Genomic DNA, 26,991 nt, shown 5'->3' on the forward strand with positions numbered 1-26,991 from the left:
TAATTTTCACTAAATTTACCATCCAAGATACATCCTCTTCTGATCAAAGATAATTTTTGAATATATATTTTAATGTATCATCTGTAAACACAAGTAATACATTGTTCATGGATCGTATTTAAATTTTATATTCATCAAACCAAGATTTAGCATTAAAGAACAGTTCACTGACCCCTGTGGAAGGCTGAGCCACTTCTTCCATACGCTCATATTGGGTAGCTCAGCATATGTCATCTCCTTTTCATTTACTACCTCACTCGTGTACAAAGTAGATGAACTATTTTCATACTATAAAAAGTCTCTTAGTACTTCTACTGATTTCTGGCCAAGTTCCAGGTCTACCGGGCCAGTGCTCCAGCCACTGCTGTGCATCTATGTTTCTGAGACTCAGAATGTCTTTTGAAAGAAAGGGTACATCTAAAGAGCATCCCAGAAACTTATATTCAGATGCAGTTTCCACTCGTGGACCATTCAACCACTATTTCAATTTTAGCCCTTATATTCTTTTTGTGAAGAGCATTGATTTCTCTTTTGTGACTTTGATTAGAAATTCATTGGTTACACAATAGTTTGTACATAAATATAGTTGTCTCTGTTAACCGATCAGGGTACAGTCGATTAAGATTTTATCATTTGTGTGGAATATGTAGGGCACATATTCGTAATTAGGCCTGGGAGGAATGCGCTGAGTCGCACTACGCAGAAATCTGTGTAGTGGCAAAAAAAACTCTTCCGACCTACGTGGAGTTCAGCGGGTAGACGGAGTTCCTTGTCGCATCTGTTCATGTTGTTTTATATCAAACGCACCACGAAGTATGTACTCGTGATCAAAATTGTGCGTGAACAGCACCACGTGGTTCACATGGGTGCAGCCATCTTGTTTTTCACTCTGTTTATGGGCTGGGCCTGTTTTTTTAGCCATAGTAATCCTCTCAATCCTCCACCCTCCTAATTCATCTACTCCTCATTTTTATTGATTGTATTAGTGTGTCTTTTTGTGTCCATATATTTTTATGTTTTTTTTTTCATTTTTTAGTGCTTTTTGATGTCTTTTTGTATTTTTGTTTATTTTTCCCTTTACTTCCTTAGTTATTTCTTCCGTCCTTCCTTCCGTCCTTCCTTCCTTCCTTCCTTCCTTCCTTCCTTCCTTCCTTCCTTCCTTCCTTCCTTCCTTCTGTGTCCTCCTGTTTCTTTTCTCTTCACCCGCCACCCAGCACAATGGCAGAACAGGGGAGCGGCAGCGCCAGGTCCCCCTGGGACAGCCAGTAGCAGCCACCTACCTTGTGGGCAGCGGCATCACCAAGGGGTGCAGCCCCAGCCCATCTTTTGTGAGGAGGAGGTAGAAGCACTGGTTTTCTATGTGCAGCTCCTTCACCTATCAATGCTGGCAGCAGGCAACAGGCCTGGAAGTGGATACACCCTGCGGGAGTCTCAGCTGCATTGGGCTAGGGTATGCAGGTGTGTTCGGCGCACCACCCAGGTCCAGTGCACCACCCGCCAGCTGACACACCGCTGGGCGGATATCATCATCCGCAAGTAGGACCTGCTTGACTTACTAGGCATGGAGATTCCGGGGATCAGTGAGTATTAACTATAGTATTGTATTTCAAGTCTCAAGACAAGATTTATTAATTCTTGACAGTCTGTAGGTTGTGGGTTGATTTCCGCTAAGATATCTTTTAGTTCCTCTTTGAGTCCCTTGTAAAACAAGACCGCTTGTTTTTCTTCAGGCCAGGATGTCTCGGCAACCAGCCTGTTAAAGTTGGCTAAATACGACACTAGGTCTTGATTCCCTTGGCGTAAATATAATAATTCACGATCTGCTGACTGTGTTACAGTTCTACGATCAAAAACTCTCTCAAATTCACCAACAAAATTTCTCCAGTTGTACAACAAGGGACTATTTGTACGCACAAGAGGAATTGCCCAAGTAGCTGCATCCCCAGACAGATATGATAACAAGAAATCTACTTTGGACTGGGGATCGGGGAAAGTATTTGGTCTGCAGGTGAAGTGTAGTTCCACTTGAACCAGGAAAGATTGCACTTTCAAAGGGTCACCTGAGAAACGTTCTGAGGGAGCTAAAGGAATTGCAGAAGGAACATTTAGGGAAATCGGATTACTTCCAGAAGCCTGAGAAGAAGTACCTGGCCAAGACACACCTGTGGGACTTTGTTCCTTCTTCTCTACCTTATCTTGCAACTGACTCACTCTCTCTGCTAAGCTAGTTGTCAATTCTTTGGATGATACCACCTCTGCTTGGAGCTGGGTGATAGCCTTGACTAACTCGTCTAGTGTGGCCATGTTGAGAACATACACAAGCCAGGAGGATAATAATTCGTGGGCTCACTATTCTGTCAGAGTCACCAGATCCTCGGGGTCAGTGCACGTTCCCAACACGTCCACCACTGAACAGCTCCAAGACTCTGATGGATAAATCACAGAGACTGAGAGAGTTCAAGAGGGGAAGAGGGGATTAGGAAGGGAACAGCTGGGAAGGAGACCTGTAGTAAGAAAAAGGTTAGAACAAACAATATGAAAATTATATCTCCTGAAATCAATACTAGACTATGATTCTAAGCCTAGTCACTCTGAAAACATGAACAAACTAAGAGTTAAGTTTAAAATGACTAAGTTTCAAGATGGCCGGATACCTATAGGGGAATCAAGATGAATTCAATGAAAACTTTCTTATTCAAGTACTTTCCTTTACATGAGAATCAGAAAAAACATTCTGACTAAATTTTAAACCAGTCATATAAATCCTGTTTTGAGAATGCATACTAGGACCATACAATATTGCATCTAGAAACTCTGGCCTTCTGTGTACTCTTAAAATGTTTCAACATAAATTGTGCATATTGCAGATATATATATATATATATATATATATATAGTAAACACCATAAAAGGATTGTGCACCATGAATAACACAATATGGATTCAGGAAGCAAATCACATAACTTGTCAACTCGAATATTACATAATAAATATGTTAGAATAGTGGCATACAATAAACAACATGAAATAAACTCGAGGAGAGAATCGTGCGTCTTGCCGATTTGAGTGTTACCATGTAAAATACCAAGAAATGGTAGCACGCAATGAATATCAAAGTCAAATCATCATTAATTGAATCACGCGTCTTGCCGATTCGTAAAACACGATGTAAATGTCAAGAAATAAAAGCTCACAATAAATAACAAGATCAAAGTACAATGAAACGAATCGCGCTTCTTTTGCCGATTCTTAAGCCACCATGTAAATGTCAAGAAATGGTAGCGCGCAATGAACAACAAAGTTAAATCCTCATGAAACGAGTTGCGCGTCTTGCCAATTCGTAAAACATCATGTAAATGTCAAGAAATAGTAGCGCACAATGGACAACAATGTTTAAACACCATAAAACGAATCGCACGTCTTGCCGATTCTTAAGCCACCATGCCAATGTCAAGAAATGGTAGCACGCAATGAATAACAAAGTCAAACCTTTATGAAACAAATTGCGCGTCTTGCCTATTTGTAAACTACCATATAAATGTCAAGAAATGGTAGCGCGCAAGTAATCTGTTACTCTTTTAAGAATTAAACCAAGAATATGAAAATTCTCAATAACGGTGTCGGAACAGTCCAACCACTGTCTTACCGCCTGGAAGAATGATCACCAATGAAGGATGAAGGGCAGAAGACTGGAAGATCCAAATAGGCCGCCGGGACAGGAGCTCAGGAAGAAGCTGCTGCTCTGCACCGGGACCTCTGAATAGTGAGCACTGGGAGTTGGGCTGGCTCTCTTTTATAGAGTCTTGGCCCAGCCCAGAACCACGCCCAGGCATGTTGCAGGGAAAGTCTCTGGAAGGCCCTGGAAAACCTGCAGCAATACATTGTAAAGGAACAGTATTTGTAAGCATATTAAAAATAAGTTTTCAGGATTGAACTCTGCAATGCAAAAGGTTAAACCACAACATATCAGCACAATGCATAAATTACTTTGTTTTGAGAGTGCTGGGTTTTTGCATTTTTGTCGCCAATAGAGCGCGTACTGCTCTGGTGTTGACATCTGTAGGATCGAGCAGAGGCTGGACCAGCTCCGTACCGATATAGGCAGTGCCCTCTTCTGAGCTGTTTTTAAAATGTTTGTTTTGGTGAGAGGGACTTGTTGTGGATGGAGAGGGATTTAGGACAGGGTTTTCAAAAACGTTTAATATTGGACTTTTTGGGGACAGGGCTTTTTATTTAGGGAGAGGGATAGGCCTGTTGTGGGTGGAAAGAGTGGGGTTTTGTATTTGTTAAAAATAAAAAGGGATGATTTATTTAACTTGATTTGTGCCTCAAATGAGTATTTTGCTGTTTTAGTTTGCACTGCTGTCTTTTAGTGTACCCTGTTTTTTTAAATCTTCTAAAATAAAAGTGTATGTCATTTACTTATACACTTGCTCTATTGCTCTGTGCAACTATATTGACCACTAAGGAATGATTGTCATTGCCTATTTGCCTACAAAAACCTAGATACACACAGACAACATCTTCTTTCTTAGGAGTTAGTTACAAACTAAACAAGCTAACTTCAATCTACAGTTCTTCTCTTACTTGAATAGATCAAGCAAGGGAGTCTTTTCCCAAGGTGGCCTCTTAAGCGGGTGGTAGGTGGTAGGTAGTAGTAATAGTGGGGCAGTACGGGAAGACTGACGATGCCATTCCCTAACTATGTGAACTCCAATTGCAGGAACAATCAAAGGGTTTTCGATCATTGTCACCTAAATTGAAAGAAAACAGAGAGTTAGTGGGCCATATTATACAATAAATGTAGGAAGTCGGAGATCAGACTACCACAATTAAAGTACTTGACACACAACAAAGAAGACCTGATATAATAATGAAACCTAGCAACATCAACTTCTTCTGAGCAATGGTGTGGGGCTAGTATTTAAAACTAAACTTAGAAAAAGGAAATAATGGAGTCAGGAAATGAGGGTCAAGAGTGGTTGGACAAGGTTAAGCTTTTACGCAACACACAGCACAAGGCCTTAGTGCTGATGTCGATGGGGCCGGTGTGGAATATTGCTCAGGTAATAGAAGGTCATGCCGAAAGTTGGTGTCACTTTTATCACATCTGCCCCATTTATGGTGTAAAATTAAGTAACACCTCAATAAATCATACAACCCGGGGGAAGAGGCTTAGGCACTCGATGAATGGATGGGAAAGGGGATTTGGGGAAAAGTGTGACAAAGACAAACACTACACATAAGAAACCATGACAATATTCATCAGGGCACCGAGCAGCACACCATTATCAATCTGTTGTGGAAGGAAACAATGAAGGGATAAGTATGACACAGTTCAGTTGAATGCATTGCAAACAGTCCTTTTGTCCTACAGAGACCCAAAATGGTATATCTCTAAATGTTATGTCTTCTAGGTTTGAAAATTACAAAATATGGAGGATTGAAGTTAACTCAGAGGCAGAGCAAGAACATAAGAGGAGTTTGACGTTTTGGCCAGTAATGCAGCAAACACATACTCAGAAGCATTTCCCAACAACACATCTCTCTCCAGTCCACAGACCTGAGTGAGTACTAGGCCTCAGAGTCTTCACCATCATCATGGTTTCTCTTCGAAGTTGATAAGTTTCTCCTTCTAGCTGTTGAGGTAGTCCTGGCCTGAGTCCTTCCATCCTCCTCCTGGTTCTGAGGAACTCCGTCCCAGTCCCAAACCGAGCCAGGTATACCTGTGTAGTCATAAATGCATGGCTGTTGAAGAACAAATAGAGAAACAGAACTGGAGTACTTTGTGTAGATGTGTGTTTGGTAACTAAAGTGAATGGTCTGGTCTGAGGAACCAAAAAAAAGGAGTGGACCCTGTAGTTAAATTCCACTAAGTTTGAAAGACCAATCGTTTTCAGGAAACAAATGATCACCCATCAGCCCCTGAACATTGCAAATCATTAGAATCAAGTTTACAGATCTGTTGAACTTCCTCCCTCACTGTCAGCCACCACATACATCATCAATCATCACTCACAATCACTCAATATATCACAACTCATTGGTGCAATAGTTAGTAGTTACCTCTTCTAATCCAAGCATGATGGTTGAACAAAAGATTATCTCCTCCACTGATAGCAAGTAGAAACACATTGGAATATGCCATTGGCACCGGCAGTCTTTTTTTATCGATGATCTTATAGGTGATATAGAAAAAAGTATAGGCAAAGGCATGTGAGGGAGGCAGGCATAGTCTACAACATCCTCAAGAGAATGTGGGGGCATCTTCACTGCAAACAGGTCTAACTCCAATCTGGCCATAATATGTGACAACAAATGGTGGGGCAGCAATAAATCTGAAACAAAAAATGTTCCACTAGCATTTTTTTTGCAAAAAAAGAAAGAAGTTCAACAAGAAATATTTAAAACTTTTTATGGTTGCACTGGCATACTCAGTCCGGGAAGTAGAGTTTGTCCTCAAACTCAGTTGGTCAGCAAACACACTTTGTTCTGACCAATTATCCACTTCCTCCTCCCGTGGTGCTTTGGGAAAAGTGTAATCAAGTGGCATAAAGTGCTGGTTCATTTTGATCATGTTTAATCTCTACACGTTTTGAGGTGAGAGACTCCTCCTTCTCACTGTAACAACTGCACCAGCTTCACTGAATACATGTTCACCAGACACACTGGCTATAGGACAAGCCAGATACATTGTTGCCAGCCTGCTGAGCTCTGGCCATTGGTGCATCTTCCCATACCAATACACCAATTGGTCTTGATCCACATATCCTCTTTTGGGTCATCCAGATACTCCTGGAGCCTACTCTGACGTGTCATTGGTGCTGCCACTTGCTCGACTTCTTTTGTCTTCGCCTCTGCACTAGACTTAAGACCTGCAACTTGAAACCAAACCAATTCAGAGGTTGGGTCTGATTCGTCTGATGCTGTTGTTGCTGGTGTTCTTGTTGCTGGTGCTGGCTGCTGTAAGAAAAACCTGCCCTCTCTGGAAGTTGAAGGCAGCACCCCAGAACTGCGTAGTGGGACTCTAAATTCCAGCCATTTTTCTTCCAGTTCTCTGGCTTGCTCAACAAGCCAACTCTTGTATTTTGTAACGTTCCCTTCAGAAAAAGGAATGAAAGAGGAAATCTTTTTTTTGTAGCGTGATCAAGTAGGGTGGCACAGATGTACTCTTTGGATGAGATAATATCATTTTGCAGCCTTTTATTCCAAGCCAAGCAAAGGATTAAGCTCTCAACTAAGGCATGTGCTTCTGGGTTTTCGATTACACCTTTGAGTGCAAAAAGTTCAGACACCTTCTTTAGCTGCTCCTGTAGCAGATGCAACAATGGGATAGCTTGGCCCATTGTATTGTCCTTCTTGGTAACTTCTTGCGTGAAAATCTCATAAGGGAGCAGCATCTTTGTCAGGCATTTGACTAGGCCCCATTTGTATGAATCCATGGTCATAGATTTCCCAATTGCTTCCCTTCTTAAAATGACATAGTCATTGACCTGTTTGTACTGCTCAAACAGACGCTGCAACATATAATAGGTTGAGTTTTAACATGCTGGCACCCCCTGTATCAGGGCTTTAACTAGTACTCTGCTACCATGCTGAATAATCTATAACTGCTTTTAAGCTTCAAAAGAATGGCTAAAATGAGTGCAGATTTATCTGCAGGTGGTCAGTATGTTGCAGACTAGGGGGTCATTCCAACCTCGGCGGTAAAAGGCGCTTACCGCCGTGCAGAAGACCGCCAGAACACCGCCGCGGTCGCGGTAAACCGCCACGGTCATTCTGACCCACAACAGGCAAACCGCCAAAATACAGACATCCACAAAAGTCCGCCACACCAAAGGCCAGCGAGAAACTGGTGATGACCAAACCTCCACCGTCACGCCAACAGAAATACGCCCACACTATCACGACACACGAATCCACGCGGCGGTCTTTCAACCGCGGTATTCCATTGGCGGTACACACCGCCGCGCTCAAAATACACACACACTTACAAAACACAACCACATTGGACAATTCGAAATACACACACCTGATACACATACACACACCACTCCCACACACCCAATACAATATAAAACACACACCCACATCACCCACAAACCTCCACTCCTAGAGATTCGTGAACACGCACCGAGAAAAGACATCCGAGCACCCAGACGCCCAATTCACTGTCACCCAGCAATATTTGCACGCACTTCACACAACACAACAATACACATCACCACACTTAGCACCACACAATCCACCCTACACATCACCCACACCACCCCATGGCACCGCAAAGACACCCCAGGTTCTCTGATGATGAACTCAGGGTCATGGTGGAGGAAATTGTACGAGTAGAGCCACAGCTGTTCGGGACACAGGTGCAGCACACCACCATTGCCAGGAAGATGGAGCTATGGAGCAGAATAGTGGACAGGGTCAACGCTGTGGGACAGCACCCAAGAAATCAGACGACATCAGGAAGAGGTGGAACGACCTACGGGGGAAGGTGCGTTCCATGGTATCCAGGCACAACATCGCGGTGCAGCGGACTGGCGGCGGACCCCCATCTCCTCCCCCAGAATTTACAACATGGGAGGAGCAGGTCTTGAACATCCTGCATCCTGAGGGCCTCGCAGGAGTAGCTGGAGGAATGGACTCTGGTAAGTCTCATCTTCACTACTTCATCCCCCCCACCCCACCAGCATGCCAAATCATATCCCCACCCTCACCACCACCCCCATCACACCTACTCCTTGCAAATGTCTCACCATCACAACCCACCCATCCCAACACCTAGCCCTGCATGCGTCCACAAAGCATGGACACCCATCACCAAAGCATGCCCACTGCACATACACATACAACCCCCCCCCAAACCACCGTCACAACAGCCCCCACAAAGGAATGCCAGCACTGGGGTACACGGGCACCCACCCATTGCACTCCATGGCACACACAGAAGCAATAACCATACTTTTGTACCCCTGCAGGACCCGAACACCAGGTCACCGCGCAGGAGGGTCCACAAATGTCCACTCCACCCCCAGAAGAGGCCAACAGTGAGGACAGCAGCTCTGTCTCCCTGGATCTAGATGACCAGCCCGGTCCATCGGGGACCTCTGGACAGTCGGTTCCCCTCAGACAGCCACAGGCCACAGCAGACCTTCCCCCCTCTGGGAACACCAGCACAGCACGCACCCAGCGGGCCCATACCTCTGTCCCCAGGACACGTCAATCAGCGGTGTGTCCACCACTACAGGGAACCCAGGCTAACCCAACACCCCAACAACAACAGGGACCTGGGGGCAGTGGTAGTGGGCACACGTACCAGGGGACAGAGGCCCAGGGAAACAGGGGAACTGGGAGGGCTGCTGTGCGACAGGGGGGGGGACAGGCCCAGGGAACCCACTCTCCACGAGGCCCTCTCCTCCATCATGGGAGCATACCACCACTCCCAGGAGACGATGGCGACGGTCCTGGCCAGGTTTCAGGAGATCCAGCTTCTGCAGGAGCAACAGTATATGGGGTTCGGGGAGGAACTAAGAAACATCAGTTCCGCCATGGGTACCATCGTAGTGGCCCTGAATCAGGTAGTCACCACATTGCGGGACACTGTGGCACCTCAAAGGGCCCCTGACACTAGCATGGACCAAGAACTGCCTACCACCTCCGCCGGCGCTAGTGGACAGGAGGCCCCGACACAAGACCAACAGGCCACCAGAACCCCACCCCCTGCAGAAGGAGAACCACCCCACAAGCGGGCCCTGAGATCCAGGAAGAAGACAGAGTAAGATGTCAAGACCCCCGCCAGCAAAGGATACCGCCCTGATTGTCATCCCACTGTCCCACATTGTCACCCTGTCCAACCTTAAACTGCCCCTGCTCCACTTTCCACAGGCATTTGGACAATGCACCTGTGATACTGATAGTCTGGACTCTGCCATGGACAATCCTCCACCATCACCCCTCACCGATTTGCAACCACCCATGCAATTTAGAGCACTTGAATAAACACACTTATTGCACATAAACAATCTGGAGTCTGGCTGTGATTTTGAACAAATGTATTAGACATGACCGTGCCAAAATGTTCATTCACATTGTGATGCCAACAAAACCGCTGTCACACAGCTGTAGTCCATGGGGAAACAAAGCAGATGTCACGCAGTGGGGCCCACATCTCTGAAAACGGAAGGGAAAGTCACAACACAGTTACCATACACTGGGGGAAAAAGTCAGACAGTAGAGAGGTAGAAGTCTTTAAGTAAATGTAATATGCCGGTGTGTACTCTTACCTGTGTGTCATTGAAAATACTGCTGTATTACTGTGTTCCTGTTCTCTATGTCGTCCTCTTCGGCTTCCTCCTCTTCACTCTCCACAGGCTCCACAGCTGCTACAACACCACCATCTGGACCATCCTCCTGCAGAAAAGGCACCTGGCGTCGCAAAGCCAGGTTGTGAAGCATACAGCAGGCCACGATGATCTGGCACACCTTCTTTGGTGAGTACATTAGGGATCCACCTGTCATATGGAGGCACCTGAACCTGGCCTTCAGGAGGCCAAAGGTTCGCTCGATCACCCTCCTAGTCCGCCCCTGGGCCTCATTGTACCGTTCCTCTGCCCTTGTCCTGGGATTCCTCACTGGGGTCAGTAGCCATGACAGGTTGGGGTAACCAGAGTCCCCTAATAGCCACACCCGGTGCCTCTGGAGTTGACCCATCACATACGGGATGCTGCTATTCCGCAGGATGTAGGCGTCATGCACTGACCCAGGGAACTTGGCATTAACATGGGAGATGTACTGGTCTGCCAAACACACCATCTGTACATTCATGGAATGATAACTCTTCCTGTTCCTGTACACCTGTTCACTCCTGCTGGGGTGGACCAAAGCAACATGTGTCCCATCAATGGCACCAATGATGTTGGGAATATGTCCAAGGGCATAGAAATCACCCTTCACTGTAACCAAATCCCCCACCTCAGGGAAAATGATGTAGCTCCGCATGTGTTTGAGCAGGGCAGACAACACTCTGGACAACACCTTGGAAAACATGGGCTGGGACATCCCTGATGATATGGCCACTGTTGTTTGAAATGACCCACTTGCAAAGAAATGGAGTACTGACAGCACCTGCACTAGAGGGGGGATCCCTGTGGGTTGGCGGATGGGTGACATCAGGTCTGGCTCCAGCTGGGCACACAGTTCCTGTATAGTGGCTCGGTCAAGCCTGTATGTCAGTATGACATGTCGTTCCTCCATTGTTGACAGGTCCACCAGCGGTCTGTACACGGGAAGATTCCTCCATCTCCTCGCATGTCCCAGCGGATGGTGCCTATGAAGGACAACAGCGAGCACAGAGTCAATCAACCCACAGGTACGTTCCCACAGCTTGCACATAACACGATTCACAATGCATTGAATGGCTTGTATGAGTGTTGATGCAAGGCCTAGGTATGTGTGACGCAGTAGAAATTAAGCCATGTGGGCCCTTGAAATGGCGGCTGCCTGACCTGTGAAGTGCGACAGTGGGATGTGAGGTCAATGCGCTGGCGTGGCACACCGTGGTGGTAGGCGGTCGAAGACCGCGGCGCAAAGCCGCATTGGTTAACATTGAACCCTATGGGTTTCAGGAGCCAATGACGATGTGCGCCGGCGGTCGCGGTACGCACCGCCGCGGGCGTGACCACCATTTTCTATCTGCTTAATCACTCGATACCTGATCTTCCACAGGAGAGGACCTACACTGCAAGTGCTGCTGTGACCTCGGTCTGGAAGAGACAATGGCTCATGCGACTGGGGAAAGGGCCCCTGCCTTCACTGCGGAGGAGTTGGAGAAACTTGTGGATGGGGTCCTCCCCCAGTATGCGCTACTCTACGGTCCTCCAGACCAACAGGTAAGTACACTGGGACCATGCTTTGTGGGCAATGCCTGTGTTGAGTGGGGTGGATGAAAGATGGTGGGGAGGGGAGCGATTGAGGCATGCATCAAACGACAGATGAGAGCATGTGCCACATGGCAAGGGTGGGGATGGGGGGCCACTGACATCGAGCATGCAGAAGGTGATGACTATTTTTCTCTCCCTGTACATGTCACATAGGTCAGCGCCCACCAGAAAGTCGCTATTTGGCGTGCCATCGCCAAGGACGTCCGGACCCTGCGGGTCCACAACAGACGGGGCACCCACTGCCGGAAGAGGTGGGAAGACATCCGACGCTGGAGCAGGAAGACGGCGGAGGCTCAGCTGGGGATGGCCTTCCAACGTGGGAGGGGTGCCAGTCATAATTTGACCCCCCTGATGTCCCGGATCCTGGCGGTGGCCTACCCCGATTTGGATGGGCACGTGAGGACATCACAGCAGACACAAGGGGGTGAGTACAAACACATTCTGCTGACTTTGCGTGCAGTGGAGGTGTCTGGGTGGGGGAGGAGGGCTATGGGTATCCCTAGGCCAGGGCGATTTCTGTAGGCTAGGCCCCTCCGTAAGGCATGGCCCTGTGCCCCCGCCCCCCACCTCTGTAGGGTGCCAAGTACAGCTATTCATTGCCCTGTGTCATCTATGTGTGCAGTTGTCGTCCATAGGCTTGTAGGCCATGTCCCACGGATTGAGTAGTGGACCCCAAGTGCGCGGCGTAGTGCAGGGGGCTTCTGTGTCTGTCCTCTCCGCCAACGGTGTCGTCTATGCATGCACTCAACATGTCTTTATTTCTCCCCCCCACCCTTTTTTGTGGTCTTCCTGTTCATGTGTGCATTAGCATCATCAGGTGGAGGAGAAGTGGCATCGGAGCATGAGGGAGCTGCATCCCACATGGCCCTGGAGGGCCATGCAACGGAGTCCGAATATGCCAGTGGGACGGAGGGCGAGGGGAGCTCCACAGCGGGGACTCGTGCTGATGTCAGTGACAGCGACTCGTCCTCTGAAGGGAGCTCCCTTGTGGTACAGCCGCCACCCAGCGCACCAGCATCGCCCTCCCAGCAGCCCCTCAGCGTTTGCCCCGTGCCCGCTCACCCAGGAAGGTGGGCATCTCCTTCGCCCCAGGCACCTCAGGCCCTGCCCCTGTCACCCCTGCTGCCCTCAGTGAGGAGGTCGTTGACCTCCTGAGGACCATCATTGTTGGGCAGTCTACCCTTTTGAATGCCATCCAGGGTGTAGAAAGGGAGGTGCACCAGAGTAATGCATACCTGGAGGGCATTCATTCTGGTCAGGCTGCCCATCAGCGATCGTTCAACGCTCTGGCCTCAGCACTGACGGCAGCCATTGTCCCTGTCTCTAGCCTCCCCCCTCCAACTTCCTCCACCCAGACCCAATCCCCTGTACCTCTGCCTATCCCAGACACACCATCAGACCAGCCTGCACACACCTCAACGCCCAAGGGAAGCTCATCCAGACATAAGCACCACACATCACACAAGCATTCACACAAGCAACATCCACATGCAGACATACCAACACCCACTGCCTCCTCTGTGTCCCCCTCCTCCTCGTCTCCCTCCTCCCTGCCTGTAACGTCTCCACTCACACTTGCATGCACAACATCTTCAGCCACTACGTCCATCACCAGCACACCCACCAGAACACTCCGCACACGTGCAGTCACCACCCCCACTACCATTTACATGTCCCCTGTGTCCTCTCCCAGTGTGTCTGTGACCCCCTCTTCCAAGATACACAAACGCAGACAGCCACCCACCCAACAGCCATCCTCCTCATGACAGCCTCCAGCCCAAGCACCTGCACCCAAAGACACCAGACTTCACACTCCTACAACCACATCCTCTTCCTCCACTCCCATACCCACTACACCTACCCGTCCCTCTCTTTCGAAATTGCTTTTCCTTTCCAAACTTGACCTCTTTCCAACAACTCCCCCACTCCGTCCATCTCATAAGACTCCAATCAGCACCTCAGTCACCACAAAACCAGGACCTATAAAGACTGTTTGCCATGGACTGTGGAGTCCCCCACCCTCAAGGGCAGCCAGTTCAGCTTGGAGCCAAGGCACGGCCAGCCCACCCCCGGAAAAGCACCCGAAGATTGCCAGTGCCCGGCGCGAGAGGCCAAAGACACCAGGGACCAAAATCCCTACCATGGCTCCGGCAGGAAGTGGGGTGCCACCTGGCACACCGCCCAAGGTGGGAAAGGGCCACAGGCGACCAGGGAAGGGTGGGAAGGGCAGCACGCCCGACAAGTCCGGCAGCAGGCCAGCTGGCCAGGAGGGCCCCACCAGCCCCATCCCAGGTGTGCAGGAGGACACCCACAGGCCCGGTACTGCAGCCCAGGAGGGGCCCGCAAGCCACGTCCCAGGTGGGCAGGAGGACACCCACAGGCCCGGTACTGCAGCCCAGGAGGGCCCCGCAAGCCACCAGACAGATGGGCAGGAAGGCCCCGCCAGCCACATGTCAGGTGGCGAGTGACATCCATGCCATGGCCGGATCCGCTGACCTGGACACTCATCTCAAGCACCGCTGAACAGGGCACCGCCGTCTCAAGCACCGCTGAACTGGGCCCTTCATCTCAAGCACCGCTGGACAGGGCACCGCCGTCTCAAGCACTGCTGAACAGGGCACCGCCGTCTCAAGCATCGCTGAACAGGGCACCGCCGTCTCAAGCACCGCTGAACAGGGCACCGCCGTCTCAAGCACCGCTGAACAGGGCACCGCCGTCTCAAGCACCGCTGAACTGGGCCCTTCATCTCAAGCACCGCTGAACTGGGCCCTTCATCTCAAGCACCGCTGAACAGGGCACTGCCGTCTCAAGCACCGCTGAACTGGGCCCTTCATCTCAAGCACCGCTGAACAGGGCACTGCCGTCTCAAGCATTGCTGAACAGGGCACCGCCGTCTCAAGCACCGCTGAACAGGGCACCGCCGTCTCAAGCACCGCTGAACTGGGCCCTTCATCTCAAGCACCGCTGAACTGGGCCCTTCATCTCAAGCACCGCTGAACAGGGCACCGCCGTCTCAAGCACCGCTGAACTGGGCCCTTCATCTCAAGCACCGCTGAACTGGGCCCTTCATCTCAAGCACCGCTGAACAGGGCACCGCCGTCTCAAGCACCGCTGAACAGGGCACCGCCGTCTCAAGCACCGCTAAACTGGGCCCTTCATCTCAAGCACCGCTGAACAGGGCACCGCCGTCTCAAGCACCGCTGAACAGGGCACCGCCGTCTTAAGCACCGCTGAACAGGGCACTGCCGTCTCAAGCACCGCTGAACAGGGCACCGCCGTCTCAAGCACCGCTGAACTGGGCCCTTCATCTCAAGCACCGCTGAACAGGGCACCGCCGTCTCAAGCACCGCTGAACAGGGCACCGCCGTCTCAAGCACCACTGAACTGGGCCCTTCATCTCAAGCACCGCTGAACAGGGCACCGCCGTCTCAAGCACCGCTGTCTCAAGCACTGCTGAACAGGGCACCGCCGTCTCAAGCACCGCTGAACTGGGCCCTTCATCTCAAGCACCGCTGAACTGGGTACCTTCATCTCAAGCACCGCTGGCCCATTAGCAGAAGGGGCAGGCCCTCATCTGTGTCGGGCAGGCCTCCACGAAGCACTCTGGGCACCAAGCCCCCTCCAGAACCAGTGGAGACTGTCATCCACTTGAGAGACTGTGGCTTTGCACTCCCCAGGATGGAACAGTGGGCAATCCACCCACTGCAGAGACTTGAGAGACTGTGGCTTTGCACTCCCCAGGATGGCACAGTGGGCAAACCACCCACTGTAGAGACTTGAGAGACTGTGGCTTTGCACTCCCCAAGATGGCACAGTGGGCAACCCACCCACTGCAGAGACTTGAGAGACTGTGGCTTTGCACTCCCCAGGATGGCACAGTGGGAAAACCACCCACTGCAGAGACTTGAGAGACTGTGGCTTTGCACTCCCCAGGATGGAACAGTGGCCATGGAGGCCCCTTGTGGATCTGGCGTCGTGGACTCATCTGGCTGAGGTGCCCCCCTTCCCTTCCCCCTGAGGTGCCTGTAGTTTTGCTATCTGATGCCCCTGCAGTGTTCTCTCCGTTGGTGTCAGGTATCCTGTGTAGGCTTTGCCCATGTGATTTGGGCCCAGTGGTCCACGGACAATGCCTGCAAAAATTATCGGACTTTTAATATTTATGTATATAATAGTTTTAGATGTATGATATTTTTATAAGCCAGTGATACAATATATTCGACTGTTTATGATCATTTCCTTTTGTCTTTGCATTCTTCCAGGGGGTTTGGGGGGTGTAACTGTGATGTATTGCTATGCATTGATGTGTGTGTTGTAGTGGGTGAGGGTGGGGGTGGGTGTGTCGCGTATGTGTGTCCACGTAATTTTTTCCCTCCCCCCTCCCCTGTGTCGTAGGTGCAGTACTCACCGTTGTCTTCTGCGCCGGCGTTCGTGCTCCTGGTAGAGGAGCAGGAAGACAATAGCTGGGAGGATGTGGAGTTCGGGTTCCATGCTGTCCAGATTCCTCGTGGGGTGTATGGAGGTGAGCGTTTTCCATTCGAAATGTCTGTTTCCGCCGTGTTTTTATCGGCGGGGCTACCGCCCCGGAAAAGGTGGCGGATTGGTGGGTTGTGATAGGGTGGGCGGTACATTGTCTCCCGCCTGTCTGTTGGCGGTGACCGCCGCGCTGTTTGTTTGTCCCGCCGTGGCGGTCGGAGTGTTGAAGTGGCGGTCTCTGTTGGCGGTTTCCGCCAGGGTCAGAATTCCATTTTTTTAACCGCCAACCTGTTGGCGGGTTAGCCGCCGCTTTAACACCGACCGCCAGGGTTGGAATGACCCCCTATATCTTCTTTTTTTTAGAAAGTCCTGCACAAACAGGTTGATCCACCATCTGCCATGGTCCAGCCTATGTTACTGCCAATGTCCATGGCAACCTATCCAATTTGGAGACCTCTGGGTCGCAGTCATTCAGATACCTTGCTATTAAATTCATCCAAGATGTTTGCAGCTGTGTGCGATTTCTCTATGGCGAACATGGCTGCTGTTGCATGCTGCCGAATGCTCTTAAAAATGTCTTCAGGGACAAGACCTGTAGATAGCTTTTGCTTTACCCCCTCAAAAGAGATCCAGTGTGCAGTGATGTACATGTAATCAGTAGCCTGAATACTGGTCCACATGTCTGTTGTCAGGTGGATAGTGTGGACAACGCTTTGCTGCAAATCTTGTCCAACCAATTGCAGCACATCGTGATGCAGTGCTGAAACAGAAACTCTGGCAAAATAGGTCCGAATTAGAACCTTCCATTTTGGGCAGATGGCTACCACAAAATCTAAGAATACCATTCCTTCCACAAAAGTAAAGGGGAGGAGGTCCAGAGCTAACACTTTTGCTAGCTTCCTATTGAACAAATGCACCATTGGGTGATTGTGGTTTTAGGGCTCCTCCAGCCTAAACATGCCTGTAATTGTAGCCTGGATATTCTTCTTCCGTGGGGCCACTGACGCAGGTGACGTTTGACATGTAGGTGATGGTGGACTCAATGTGTGTTATGGTGCAGTCACTGTATGCCGTGGTGTCTCCATATGACTCTTGAGTCTTCCTGTGCCATTGTGAGGTCACTGAGGTGGGACATTCTGGTTCACTGCTTGGGGACAGGGCTGCTTTGCCTGAGGATGTCACCCTCTTCTTCCTCACCTTCCACCACAATATGACCAGTTGTAGCTAATGTTTCTCAGCTCTCCTCACCTTCACCACTGCAACCACGTTCAGCCATTTTTTTAAGGTGCTCCTTCCACCAGATTGCATTATTGTTTTTTAATATGGGTTGTCTGACCTCCAGTACCATAATGTGAACCAGGCTTACCTCGACGAACACTTGTGTGACAAACGAAGCATATTTCAATGTTCTCCTCCTGTTTGATAATCATAAAAAAGTCCCAAACTGGGGAGAAGTACTTTCTTATTGGGCCAATGACTGAAGAAGATCTGGAGGTAGCTTGGTGTGTCGATTGCCTCTCTGCAGTGCGTACTTCTAATGAGGTACAGGTTGGTGCAGGTCTCTGCTGGGGCCTTACAAATATAGGAGCTGGTGGTGCTGCCTGTGCCACATCCCTCAGAGCAGGTTGGATAGTAATGTCGGTCTCCTCTGTGCCAGCTTCCACAATGACTGGCTCGCCATCATCCTCCTCCCCATCATCAACCCCCTTCCATGATTTTAAGGCTTTATGGAACTTTTCTTTTCCCTTGAATCTCCTGGCGTCACCCGGACATTGCCAGGGTCCGTTCCATGTCCCTATCATCATCACCAGAAGTGGTGCCTGGAGAAGGTGGTGAAGTAGTACCCTTACTTTTTCTTGCTGGAGATCTGGGAGCCAGTGATTCTAACAGAGGAGGTTCTTGCTAAGCAGGAAGCTTGACCTCCTGTTCTGATCCAATTTCGAGAAGATCTACTATTGCAGGATGCGGCTGCTGTCCACTTTGCTGTTTCCTTAAACAATTGTGTACTACTTTGTGAAAGGGACAAATCCAATTCAACGTCACTGCTCATCGGCACCACCATGACTGCAGTGGCTGCCTCACTGACAGACAGGTGTAGGTGGGGTGGTGCTGGAGTGCTGCTCCCAGGTTCCTCTTCGGAAGCCGGTGTGGCAGGCACACGTCTCCCAAAAAGGGTTGCTGTTGGCACACCAATCGTGGAAAGCTGCTTCTCCTTGACCAGTTTCTTGGGAACAACTTTCTTTGTGGCTATCTTAAGCTCTAAGTTGGCAGTGGCACTAAGATGCTCAAGCAGAAGAGTTTGGAGGACCGAAGTAACTGTGAGGCCTTCTCTTTGGCAATACTGTTGGTAAAGTGAGGTCTCTTCTCTTGTGCACCTAAAAGCAACCAAGCAAAAAAAACATGCAGTTGGTGCAACATAACATTGTTGGAGGTTGAAATAGTACAGAGAAATGCAAGCTTGGTGTGGTTAGTGCATATATAATAAATAACTACTTACTTATTCAAACATTGTAAAGTCAAACCACACCATAAAATTCATTTAAAGTTAGGCAGCACAACATGAAGATATAGCACTTTGCTTTATCTCCATCTGTTTTTAAGGAGACTCCTGTGGTAGTCAGAGAGAGATGCATGGATGAATGGAATAATCCTTTAAAAAACCTATAGTGACAAGGTGGTCCAGGGGAAATGGAAGAATCATTAAACAAATTAATTATGCTGTTGATTTGTCTGCGGTGCACCGCAGCCAGGGTGACAAGGAGGAAATTGAATTATTATAAACCTAAAGAAACCAAAAGCTGTAGTGCAGCTACGCGCCTTTGGGGAATGGCTGGATGGAGGGATATGGATGGAGGAATGGATGTGGATGCTTGAATGGATAAAGGCAAAATGCTGAATTAAATAAAATTAAATCAAAATATGAATAATAAAAAAATAAAAAATAAAAAAATAAGCTAGAAATTCTAAAATGTTAAACTAAGAATGAAAATAAAAAATAAACATTTAAAATAAAAAAACGAAATAAAAAATGAAATAAAAAACAAACTTAAAAAATAATAGATTATTTTTTTTTTTAATTGAAAATAAAAATAAAACATTAAAATATAACTTAAAATAAACTAATGATCAATAATTCATGATGCTTGTATGTAAGCCTGTAGCAAAGACAAACTGTCTGGATACACAAAATGGCTGCCAGCCACACGGTAAAACAACAAAGGAGCAAGGAGGCATGCCAAACAAACAACATATGCAGGCCTATTGCAAAGGGACACTGGCTGGAGGGACGGACAAAATAGCCACCAAACACATTGTCAAACAACAGTAAGGAGCAAGGAGGCTTAGGGAACAAAGAAAGAACACATGCAAGCCTATGGCAAAGGAACACTGGCTGCATGCACAAAATGGCTGCCAGCCACATGGTCAAACAACAAGGAGCAAGGAGGCATCGGGAACAAAGAAAGAACACATGCAAGTCTATGGCAAAGACACACTGGCTGGATGCAGAAATGGCTGCCAGCCACATGGTTGAAAAATAACTGGGAACAAAGAGGAATGGAAGACAAATAACACAAGCAAGCCTACGGACATAGACTAAACAAAGCGTCTCCTGGCCACACGGCATGGAGAAATGGTGGACAATGACAAACACACACACACACACACTGGCCATAAGGAGGCATGGTGGTAACACTGAAGAAAACACTAACATTAATTCAGCAATGCAAAACATGAAAATTAACCAAGCTATAAAAATTTCACAACAGTACACACATCCTCCCAAGCCATCAAATATTACTAGTCAAATGAAATGCAAAAAACAGCCAAAATTTGTAATTTAACCTAATGCTATCTCTGCCTTAAATGAAGTTTTATAAACACATACCACTGAAATATTTACTTTGTGCATTGATGACTACTAGTACTGGGCCAACTGGCTAGATGGCCCTTTGGAAATCTAGTAACTTAAAATAAAATTCATGTGAAGCTCATTTGTCATGAATATAGAATTGAGCAAAATGTACTGCTGTTGAGTTAATCAAAAAATATTTTTACACAGTAAGACAGTTTACAATCTGTCAAGCATTTGTCCATGATATAGTTCCTCACATTGTCAATTGCTATCAAGCGCAGAGCTGAGCTTGGACCGCTCGCGCATGAGAATCTGCTGTTTTGAATTAGGTATCAGCTTCTTGTATCAACATCCCTGTGTGCCTTTAGGAACATGTGACCACAATGGTGCCGCCTTTTTATCTATTTAGGAAGAGGAGCAAGGTTGCTTTTCTTCCCGCTCGAATACGTATGTTCCATGAAAGGAGGTGCTTATCCGTGGACGCAAGCAGCTTAACCCCACTGTAGGTTTAGCTCCTGTATCTTTGAGCCTGCAGCCGTCATTATTATAGGTACATTAATGCCCTTGACAGTGTTTTCTACCTCAATTGAATAGTAGTTACTTTCACTAGTACTCTATTCCTTGTTTTTACCAGTTCGGCTGTAATACCAAGGCCTGCCCTGTGAGTATTCTTGATTGATTCACATTGGGGTGTGCTCATGGGTGGGCACTGGGGTAAGCATTTTCGCCTTATTCATACTTCCAGGTCCCTTTTTGTACAGAACTCTAATATTAATATATCTGCCTGCTTCACTTTCAGGCCTTGTGACCATCGTGATGTTGGCTGCCTGAATTAATTTTTGCAGTTCTCAGCCTTAATGTCAGGCAACCAGTACGTAATTTTTCCTACACATTAAGGCCCTGATTCTAAGCTTGGCGGGCGGCGGGAACCGCCAGAAGACCGTACCGCGGTCAAAAGACCGCAGCGTTCATTCTGGGTTTCCCACTGGGCTGGTGGGCGACCGCCAAAAGGCCGCCCGCCAGCCCAGCGGGAAACACCCTTCCCACGAGGAAGCCGGCTCAGAATGGAGCCGGTGGAGTGGGAAGGTGCGACGGGTGCAGTTGCACCCGTCGCGAATTTCAGTGTCTGCAAAGCAGACACTGAAATTCTTTGTGGGGCCCCCAGGGGCCCCACGACACCCCATACCGCCATCCTGTTCCTGGCGGGTGAACCGGCAGGAACTGGATGGCGGTATGGGGTGCCAGAATCCCCATGGCGGCGCAGCAAGCTGCGCCACCATGGCGGATTCCCATGGGCAGCGGAAAGTCGGCGGTACACCGCCGCCTTTCCGCTTCTGGCCGCGGCTGTACCGCCGCGGTCAGAATGCCCGGTGGAGCACCGCCAGCCTGTTGGCGGTGCTACCGCCGACCCCGGCCGCCAGGGTCAGAATGACCCCCTAAATTACTTACTCAGTCAGTGTCCATTACCCTAACCAATCCTTTTCATATCAGTTCCCCAGGTCATCCTCCATTCTGATGAGACCCTCATATCCATGGCAGGGTTGAAACCCCATTGACAATTAAAAAAGATAGACCTTGACATTGCCTAGTACATGAGGGGAATTGCCCTGTGGCTACATTTGTAAAATTATCAATGGTGGCTGGCCTTTTTTTATGTATCAATACACCAACTATAGTAAAAGTGTTTTTTTCACTTAGGGTGCACTTTATCAGTACTTTGGCTTTGTCATTAATGCAATTCTTTGTGTCTTGTGGGTTGCAAGAATTAAAGCACTTTTCTGATCTATATGACAAGTGTGGTACTAGTTGCATTTCATATCATGGACAAATGCTTTTTTCAAATTGTAAACTGTCTTAACATGTAAAATATATATTTTTTTATTAACTCACTAGCAACACTTTCTGCTCAATTCTATGTTCATGACAAATTAGCTTTACAAGAATGTTGTTTTAAGTTAATAGTTCGACATGAACATTTCCGTGCTCTTGGTTTAACTACTTTGGAAATTTAGGCCACATAGTAAAATAATATTGCAAATGTTACAAACGCAGAAAAGGAAAGGTACTGAGCTGTGCAACAATTTTCCTTTATAAAGGAAGAAAAATCAATGAAAAGCAAAAGAAATAATTAGGCCCATACATAAACTCCGGGCCACCCACCACCATAATTTTTAAAAATCAAATAAAAGTACAAAGAAATATTGGTGCATGCCCAAGCAAACAAACAACACACCTATTCAATAGTTTTGGAACTTACTTGTGTGATTTCACAAAATCAAAGGGCCTCATTTAGAGTTTGGCGGATGGAAAATCCTGTCCGCCACACTCCGGACAGGGTGACTGCCGCCTATTTAGTGACCTCCTCACCAGAGTCATTATGAGTTTCCTGCTATGTCAGCGGGCAACCTCGTGCGAAACAGGCTACGGCATTTTCTCCAGCTCGTAATCGAGCCAGCTAGAATGCTGTAGCCAGCAAGGTGCACCAGCACCCTCGCAATGTTCACTGTCTGCAGATCAGACAGTGAACATTGCAATGGTGCTGGGCACAGGAGAACCTGCAATGCCCATGTCAAGTGCATGGGAAGTGCAGGGCCCACCTGTGGCCCCCTGCACCTGTTCCCCACCAGCCTTTTCATGGCGGTGTAACTGCCATGAAAAGTCTGGCGGAGAATAAGAGCGTAATCCGCTGGGCAGTGCTCATAGGATCCCTGCCACCACCAGACTGCCGGGATCCACGATCCTGGCGGAGCTGGCGGTCGGACCGCCAGGGTTGTTATGTGGCAGTAAGAACTCTGCATAGGCAGCGATCCAGACCTTCACCCCAAGTGTAGCAGTCATAAGATCAAAATCACACAAGAAAGTACGGGGTTCAAAGAGAGCTCTAAGCTGTGGAAAGTTTCTTAGTAGCTCTTAGACCCTATTAGGTAAGTTGATACTGGTGGATACTGTGGAGAGTCAAGGTTAGGAGGTGGAGGAGGGGGAAGGAAAGTTTCCTTTACGGACTAGGTGGTCTCACACACTATATAGTGTCATGCTTCATCATATGACCACCTAGCGCCACCCAGGTAGGGCAATGCCACCTGGGCGGACTCAACCTCACTGTTAAAAGAACAGGAGGGAGTGCGTAAATTATCACTGTTTAGGAAAAGTGTGGGATCCAACTAACCTAGGGGTATACTTAAAAACACCTAACCAGCCGCCTATGTGGGAGTACACTTTAATGGCGGGGAGTGTTGGTGTGATTAAAAACAAAAAATGGGGACACCTCTGTGAGAGCAAGGACTCACAGGGTCGCCTATCTAAGATTCAATGGACAACATGTTTCTGCCCTCTCTGTTGAGCCAAGGAAGGTCTCGGGGCATTCGTCAGGGCCTAGGATCCCTATGTCTCATATAATATGAGGGAACAAGAACATACTCTGTGCAATGAGAGAGTAGGTGGAAGAAGGTGCAGTGAACGTAAGGGTCCTACATTAGGCAAGGAATTACCTGTGTAGGCCTGGGGGAATAAAGCACACATCAGAATTGTGAAACAACACACAACAGCAAAGCAAACACACATGTGACATAGAAAGCAGAATACATGCATTGCACACGTGTGTGGAACAAAACTAAAAAGGGGAGAAACATATTCTTACCCTGAACCTGGAGGCAACTAGCTCCAGGTGTCCAGGAGGGGGAGAGTCCCCTTATTTTCACACACTATATGGATAGAGTAATAAAATATGGTAAAAAGGAATGGCAATATATCAACTACATAGCGTTCTATCTGATGAAGGCAAGTAGGAACAATAGTGATGAGTCCCAACATGGGGTAAATATTGTCTCAGGAAGACAAGGCACCCCTGGTAACTAAATGAAGTATTATGTAATCAGCCTACTAGGAATGAGATACACAACAGAAGAGGAAAAGGTGAAATTACGAAATAAGAAACAAGACACAAACAAGAAAAATCTTGTCTGTGCCACGGGATCCAACGACTCACAACTCCAATGAGGGCGCTCACTGTGCGCTTATACCGTCCCCTCACTGGACCGCTTGTGTGAGATGTCCAGGGGGAAGGGTGTATTTGAAGGGAAGAGTTAATTGGCCCCAGCGCATCAATTCAATTATCGATAATAGGGGCCAGCGTGCCGAAGAAAGCGCAATCACCGCCGCCGGCCCAGGTTGTGTAGCCTGGTACAAAGCGCGGCATCGGGAGAGCGACGTCGCGTGACATGATGTCACATGACGCCACGCCGCCAACGGAATGCTGGGAAGTGTAGTTCCCAGCATTGCCGGCGGTAAAGTCAACCCCTCTCGCATATAGCAGGAGGGGCACCGCGATCGAATGATCGGAGAGACACTAAATAATGATACCAAAAGAAGAAAGTAAACGAGGAAGGGGAGAAGGGGAGACAACACGGGGTGGTGGGGGAAAGGGAAGGGAAAGCGAAAAGAAAAGGGAGGAGAGTAAGATGAAGACAGAAAGGAAAAGGGAGGAGAGCAAGCTGAAGACAGAAGAAGAAAGATAGAAATAGCAAAAGAAGAACGTAAACGAGGAAGGTGAGAAAGGGGAGCTAAAAGAGGGGGGAAAAGAAGGGGAAAGGGGAAACAAAAGGGAAAGGGAGAAGGAAAAGAAAGAGACAGAACAAAGGAGGAGGAGGGGCAAGAGGAAATGGAGAAGGGGAAGCCAAGGGGGAGGTATGAAGGAAGTGGGGCAGAAAGGTATAAAGGTGGGTGGGGGGGTATATATATTTCTTATATCCTCATCTCTCCCTTACTCTCCAGTTGTGTTATGATAGGTAGAGCAGCCTTTTAGCTGCGAGAGTTCTCTGGTGAGCGAAATTCGCTCCCGTATTCTCCAGGCTTATACGTCCACAATAAGGATTTTTAGGTAAGGCAATACGGTTCCCGCACTCCACTTCCACTCTTGTCTAAACATGGCAGAGGGACTGACTTTTGATGATGAAGACGTGACAGCAATTCTATCAGCCCCCTCACTCCTTAGTGAAACGGCGCTCTCTAAAAGCTTATCCCATTTAGGGGACTGGGATACGCTAATAGAGCTCAAACGTACACACGTTAAGACCATCTTTCACGGAGCCATATTAACTGAGTATCTACGTAGTAACGCGGCCCCTAACGGTCTCATAGTGTCCAATGAGCCCCGAAATTTCTAGAGGACCTAGAATTTCGGAAAGACTGGGCATTAATAGCATGGAAGTGCACCCAGGACTGGCTTGTTCTTATCATTAAGACTTATACAGATCAAGACAAGTGAGAATAATCTAAAATCAGGCTTAAGTATCCTCTCTTTCAAAAAGAAATTAGAGAAGATCAATAAAAACATGAATGAGTATAAAGAATACCTAACTCAACAAAAAATCTCAAAGTTTCAAAAAGATCTAAATCGGTTCACGCAGGAGAAGGTGTATCCTTACACTAGACCAGATTACGTGGCTAAGACCAGTAACATGTCGGATACTTCATCAGGCAGTAACACCAGTTCAGATAGTGACAGCGACTCAACAGGTATTACATGACAACATCGTGGACGTCGCGGACAACGTCGGGGAAGGTGAAATTATCCACCTCAGATCCCTCCTTACCCCCTGTATAAAAGCCAGCATTGGGGATGGCCAGGTCAGTATGGACCCCCACCCCAGTATCAGGCACCCTTTTTCAAACACCCAGCACAATGGTCATTGCCCGAACCATCTCTGCCTTTTTTAGACAGAGGCCAAGGAAGGGGCAAAGGGAAAAGAAAAGGGGCACAATGGCGTCCAAGAGAGGATTTCCCAGAGACCGAGATACAGCGAGAAAATGCTCCAAGGACGAGCAAAATGTAGTGACCACTAAGGTGGCAGGCACTAATGATATCATCAACTTGAGCGACAGAATAATTGACACTCTTGAATCTAAAGCATTGAACAAAGGTCTCAACTAGAAATGTATGTAGAAAATACCTTATTTCTACATACTCCCCAAGGTACATAAAGGCAAAATCCCGCCTCCAGGGAGGCCCATAGTGTCAGGGATTGGCTCGATTCTTGAACCACTCTCCAAATTCTGTGACTTCTTCCTGCAACCGCTAGTCAAACAAATTCCCACCTACTTGAAAGACACTACCGATGTCCTGGTCCTGCTAAACTCTGTGACCTTTGATAAAACTAGGGAACTCTTGATTACACTAGAAGTTGAATCCCTGTATACGAATATCCCCCAGGAAGCAACCCTGGGTGTCATATGTGACCTCCTGGAAGCCAACAGAGGGGTTTCACGCACACCCCCTGAATTTGTACTTGATCTGGCCCACCTTGCACTAACAAGGAACTACTTCAAATTTGAAAAAAACTTTTATCTACAAATTCAGGGGACCTCAATGGGTAGCACCATTGCCCCGAGTTTGGCCTGTCTGTATGTAGAGAGTTTTGAGAAACAAGTGGTTCTCCATGATGACAACCGTTCCTACAACAGATCAAATTTTGGAAATGGTATATAGACGACATCTTACTGGTTTGGACAGGTACCAGGGAGGAAGCCTTAGCCTTCTCGAACTGGCTTAATACGGCTAACCCTTTCCTGAAATTCACCATGACTATAGGCGATAACCAACTGCCATTTCTGGATCTACTTATTTATGAGAATAATGGATCCTTAACTACTGAGGTCTACTACAAACCCACGGACCTCAACAACCTTCTTCAGTTTCAGAGCTGTCACCCTAGGTCTCTTAAGGAG

Source organism: Pleurodeles waltl, chromosome 7 (genome assembly GCF_031143425.1).
Source record: "Pleurodeles waltl isolate 20211129_DDA chromosome 7, aPleWal1.hap1.20221129, whole genome shotgun sequence".
NCBI lineage: Eukaryota > Metazoa > Chordata > Amphibia > Caudata > Salamandridae > Pleurodeles > Pleurodeles waltl.